The sequence below is a fragment of the Arvicanthis niloticus genome, chromosome 22, assembly GCF_011762505.2.
Source record: "Arvicanthis niloticus isolate mArvNil1 chromosome 22, mArvNil1.pat.X, whole genome shotgun sequence".
NCBI classification, from domain to species: Eukaryota; Metazoa; Chordata; class Mammalia; order Rodentia; family Muridae; genus Arvicanthis; species Arvicanthis niloticus.
Window position 1 is genome coordinate 28,228,874 of NC_133429.1, and position 5,881 is coordinate 28,234,754.

The 5,881-nt window shown below is 38.6% G+C and overlaps 1 long non-coding RNA gene across 1 annotated transcript; it reads left to right on the forward strand.

Moving 5' to 3' along the window:
- Positions 1-214: 214 nt before the first annotated feature.
- Positions 215-4,530, forward strand: LOC143435703 (uncharacterized). Its single transcript, XR_013106168.1, has 4 exons — positions 215-301; positions 500-679; positions 1,019-1,097; positions 4,063-4,530. It is a non-coding gene; the product is annotated as an uncharacterized LOC143435703 (long non-coding RNA).
- The last annotated feature ends 1,351 nt before the right edge of the window (positions 4,531-5,881 follow it).

The following is a 5,881-nucleotide window of genomic DNA, read 5'->3' on the forward strand; positions in this document are numbered from 1 at the left end:
GTCATCCAGAGAAAGGTTAGACTGGGGACAGGAAATGAGGTAAGCTTTCATGTGAAGTGGTGTTAAGAGAAAAATATTTCTCTCTGGGGCCTTTTGGTAATTTGGGCAAGCTTCCTGGAGCCTGAACATGTTGCAATCGAAAGACTTTGATCCGTTGCTTAGTAAGGAGTTGAGGGGCAGTGATTTCAAAATATAGTCCAGCCATTAGAGCTGTCCCAGTGAACGTATGCTGACTCAGCAATGGGAAAGCACAGCCATGGAACCCTTAGAGCAGATTGCTCTACCAGTAAAGGAATTGAAGGTTGTACTTTTTTAGAGTTGTTTTATAATTCATGTTTTTGGCTTTTTTTAAAAAAAAATTAGGAAGTTTTTGTCAAATGATGAACTAGAAATAAACTGGTGTTTATCACAGAGAGCATATTGGTGATAATGGTTATGGTGGTGGTGGTGGTGGAGGAGGAGGAGTGGTGATTTTTTTTTTTTTTTTTTTTTTAAACAGGGTTTCTCTGTGTAGCCCTGGCTGTCCTAGAACTCACTTTGTAGACCAGACTGGCCTTGAACTCAGAGATCTACCTTCCTTTGACTCCCGAGTCCTGGGATTAAAGGCGTGCGCCACAACTGCCAGGCACATTAACTTCTCTACTGAATTTCTTCATCTAGAAAATTTGATGGATTTATTGTAAGTAACAAATAAGAGACCTTTGGAAACTGCTTAGCCCAATAACCTGCGTCTAGTAACAACTCGATAGAGTTTTTCACACACAGAAATTGTGTGTAGTTAAACTGGGATGTAAAGAATAAAGGAGACCGGCTGGGAAGACAGCTCAGGCAGTAAAATGCTTACGTTGCAAGCAAGAGGATCTGAGTTCTGTTCCCAGAACCTATGTTTAAAAAATAAAAAGCTGGATCTGATGCAGAGTACTTATAATCCCAGCAGCAGGTAGGCTGAGATTGCTTCCACTGCCTAATTATGCCCAAATGTTAGCACAGACCTCCGCTTTTCTTTCTTTCTCTCTAGACCGATGCCTTGGAAATCTTGAATAATCCTCTCTCCATTCTTAAGCGGTCATCTAGGATCAGCTTTCCAGTAGATGAAGGTAGGAGGGAAGGCTATTGGTAAGAGGAATTAAGGGTATAGAGAGATGAGTATGGGAAAGGGCAGGCCAGTATGGCTAAAAGCTTGACATAGAGGTCAAAGCCCCAAGAGGAAAATAAATGATTGTGGTAATTATGTATCTATGGATTTTGTTTGTTTGTTTATAGCATGGTGTGTGTGTAAGAGAGAGAGGTGGAGGAAAGTAGGGAGGTGGGAGGGAGGGAGAGAGAGACGGAGACGGAGAGAGACGGAGACGGAGACGGGGAGGGGGAGGGGGGAGAGGGGGAGGGGGAGGGGAGGGGGAGGGGGAGGGGGAGAGGGAGAGGGAGACTTTGCTTGTCATGCATAGACAAAGCCATTGGAACTGGAGTTTCAGGTGTTTATAGGATGACCAGCTTGTGATGTAGGTTCTGGAATCCAAGTTCAACACTCTCATAAAAGTGGGTAAACACTATGGTAAATTTCTCCAAATGCAAAGTCAAATGTCTTCAAAGATGATCTAGGGCATATTGAATGCCTTTAAGAAGATTAAATGTTTATAATCTACCATGCTTTCCATAAGACGCCATATCTTCATTGCAAACATTCCAAAATTATAAACTGCCCTCTGCTTAGAACTTGGTTATTAATTGCATTAAGTGGAAAAATACATTAAAAATGTGTAAAGATAGTCTTTAATTATTTATTTTATTAATGCAACCATTGTTCTGAATTGTTGAGGTGAAAATAAGAATGCTCCCTTTCTTTGGGAAGGGTCTCAGACATATTTCGCCATGTATTATTTATGCCTCACAACACTGCTAGGATATAGGAAATGGGCAGTATTCGAATATGGAGGTCCTCTGGCTACCATACTTGGATAAGAGCATCTACCTGCACAAATGTATGTGTTGTCTGTCTGTCTGTCTGTCTGTTTCTGTCTGTCTGTCTGTCTGTCTGTCTCTCTCTCTCTCTCTCTCTCTCTCTCTCACACACACACACACACACACACAAATCCATAAGCTTTTATTTAAAAATTTAAAATACATACTGCCACAACTGCATATTTTAGTTTTAGGGCTTTGACCTATATATATAGTCAAGTTTTTAGCCATAATGCAATCATAAAAACTATCAAAAGAGAATCCCAAATAATGAAAAATCACCAGCATAAATTGCGTTCAAACTTCTGATTCTCAAATCTTCTTTTCATGTGTTCTTTTCTGTTTCTCTGCTGAGATACCCTGCCTGACGTTTCAGAAGGCAGGTTTCAGCTGCTGTGGGCATTTCTCCCTTTCTAATTTAGACTTTCATCTCTTCAAATCCACACTTGTCTCATCTCACTTCTTAACCAAAACCAAACGAGATTCTATTCTTGCTAATGAATTATGGCCTCTAGCTCTAATGTTAGAAAGTGATCTCCTTAGGAAAACTTCTAACAGCAGCACAAAGGTTCCGTTAGTGACTGCTGGGATCTGTCTCCCTTCCATGACTGTCACGGTTGTGTTGTTTGATGTTATAGAACTGGCGTTGTTTTCCTGACAAAATTAGTACTGTGGATGGTGGCCGCCAAGGCTTGTTGAAATGGGCAATTGGAAGATGGACTGAGTCCCGAAAGCCCTCAGTCAGTGTGGTGAATTGGTCGTATTATTTTATTGACAAACAAAGTAATAAATAAAAAAAAAAAAAAAGTATAAGATAGTGATTTGGGTCCAGAATGACTTGAATGATAATTAGAAATATTCCTCATCTGTATATTGCCTTTGATGGGGAGATTTTTTTTTTTTTGGTGGACACAAAATTGCAAATTGCTGAATTAAAATGATGAAAATTAAAGTGACCAGAAAAATGCAAATTGTCACAGTCACCAAGCAAGGTACTGACTGACTCATATGTCATGCTTCGATACTTTAAATTGATCCAGTGATTTTTCTCTTTAATTTAAAGTGGAATTGAGAGAGACATCATAAACAATGGTTGGTGCTGCGAACTGGCCAGCTCCCTGCTGGAACGCAATATAAGCTGTCCATTTGCTTTACAGCAAGTCTCTTTTGCCTCGGGTTTTACATGGCTAGCTCATTGCCAATATTCTAGTTCGTGCCTGTATGGCCCTTCCATGTAAGCACTTTCCAATGTATCTGAAACAGCAGTCCCTGCTGGCATACTATGTTCCAGTTTGGTTACCTTCCATCACTGTATGACATTGTCTTACTTATAAATTGATCATCCATTTTCAGTTTTCTTTAGATAGAACACACATTTATGAGAATTAGGACCCTATTTATCTGGACTGTTTCTAATCCCTGGTTCGGTAACGACTCTAGAAACTTCTATGGAAAAAAATTAAATGAAATTAAAAATTAGGGGACATCATTTTAAAATAAAAATTAAAAATTAATCTATGTTCTTATAACCGAGGTAAAGGAAAAGCTACTGGTTATGTTATACTCTTTTATATTTTGGTATTTTGATTATGTATATGAGTGTGTTTGTGTGTTTGGGTATGTGTACATATGAATACAGGTATACATAGAGGTCACAGTTGGGTGTCATATCCCCTGGAGCTGGAATTACATGGATTGTGGTCTTCCTGGCATGGGCACTGCAAACTGAACTGGGGTCCTTTTCAGGAGCAGTGTGTTCTCCTGTGACTGAGTTATTGTTCCTTCCGCCAACGTTTTATACAAACAATCACAGGAATTGAAGGCCAGGCACTCTTTCTATCACTTTTTGAGAAAACAAACATGTCTGAAAAAAAAAAAAAAGGATTTAAATAGATAATTGTCAGGAAAAAAATTTTTATAAACAAGTAGAAAAAAACCCACCCATTACTATAAGAGATTAAAATGTCTATTTTTTTTTCTTGTGTTGTTTTCCTGGTGTTTATAAGCACAAAATGGTCTAATTAATGCTAAGATTCAATTGGTTTGGGTGATGCTGGGATTATGTACTTTATACACAATTCTTTTTTTTTTTTTTTTTTCCAGTGTTGGTCCTGAGTCACATCCTATTATTCAAACTCTTTAGCTTGCGGTTAATCTTTATGGATCTTTGTTTTTCATAAAAGGAGAAAAATCAATTTTCTATTATGTTTGTTAAATAGTTAACTCGAGATTGCCATCGGGATGGTTAAGCAAAGCAATTGGTGTTGTTTGCCGAGGTTTTCAATTAACATATTAAACAGAGACTACAAATAAGATAATAAATCACCACCGATCTTATCCATGCTTCTATTTATTTCAAACCTTGCAGGTGAATGAGAACGTGGGAAAAAAAATTCAAAGTAATTTTAAAGAGAGAAAACACATGCGTCTTCAACAGTATTTGACATTTGGATTTCTACTCTTACTTATGTCTGCAGTGTTTCTGAGTTAGAAAACAAATTGAAGATCAGCAGTAAGAGATACTAATTAGTCCAAAGAATGTGGCATTCCAACTAGAACTGAGGTTAGTGAACTCTCCCCATCATTTACATAGATTTAAATAGAGGCTCCCGAGCAGCCATATTTTAGGTTCTGTCATTCTAGTGTTGGGGGCTTATTTAGAAACTGAAGCTTATGTAATTTTAATGTGAAAGGATTTATGCTACTTGTTACTTCTAAATTCTGGACCTAACACAATGCAGAACGAAGTCTGTTGCATAGTCTTGACATTCTATAACTAGCCTTTACTTTCTCCAGTGTTTAAAAAAAAAAAAGAAAGAAAGAAAGAAAAAGAAAGAAAGAAACCTACCCTTCTATATAACGGGACATTAAGCTGAGAACATTTGCATGCATCTATTTTATGTACCTGTAAAACTTCCATTATGGGAAGATTATTGTAATAGTCACTTGGATACAGAGTTATGAAAAACAGATCACAATTTTCAGAGCTGAAATTCAAAGGAGACGATGACGTATCTGCGACCCCTTTGATGACAAATGCGGTGCTTAAGCGAAAGGCCTTAAAGCTTTTCTCACAGGAGAACAAACTTTATGAGAACATAGAGTTTCTTGAGAAAGTGATCTATATGGGCATATAAGTGTCGGGCAGAATTAAGTAAGTGGGACAGGGCAAGACCATGCACATGGGAGCCATTTAAGAGCAGCAATCGGCTTCGTTTATAATGGTATCTTGACTATTATAAAAACATGGGCCAGCATTAAACACAATTACTCTAAGATGTGGCTACAAGCAACACAGTCTAGGCTTGTTATCATTGCCCAGAGCCTGTTAAATAGGATACACTGTGACCTCTGGGTAATGATACCCTCAAGAGTTGAGGTGGATACAGGCAAATCAATTCAGTAAATCTGGAATGTTCTGATATTTAAGATAAAGGCAATGTGGAAAGCATAAACCCTGAGCATCTTGCTGAACACTGGTCCTACCAGGACACATCAGGGGTGCTGCTTTCTTCCAGAAGCACATCACGACTAAAAAGCAAGCTGGTAGGAGAAACAGAAAAGGTTGTGTCATCTTCAAGCAAGGAGTAAAGCATACCCTCGGTAAGAGCTGCCCTGGTTAGTTTTCCAATCAGTTTGACATGGTCTAGAGTCATCGGACAGAACAGTCTTGATTGGGGCATTGCATAGATCAGGTTGGCCCATAAGCATGTCTATGGGGGAAAGACAACATTCCTTCATCAGGTGAGTGGTCTTGAATAAAAGCTAACTTAGCATTAGTCGGACTCTAAGCTAGCAAGCCATATCTTCCATGGCTCTTGGCTACATGGTTCTTTAGTTGTGAAGTGAGTTTCTTGGTTGTCAGTAATAGAGGGTGGAATACCAAACAGGTCTGCCTTTGAATTACTGCCTTGACTTCATT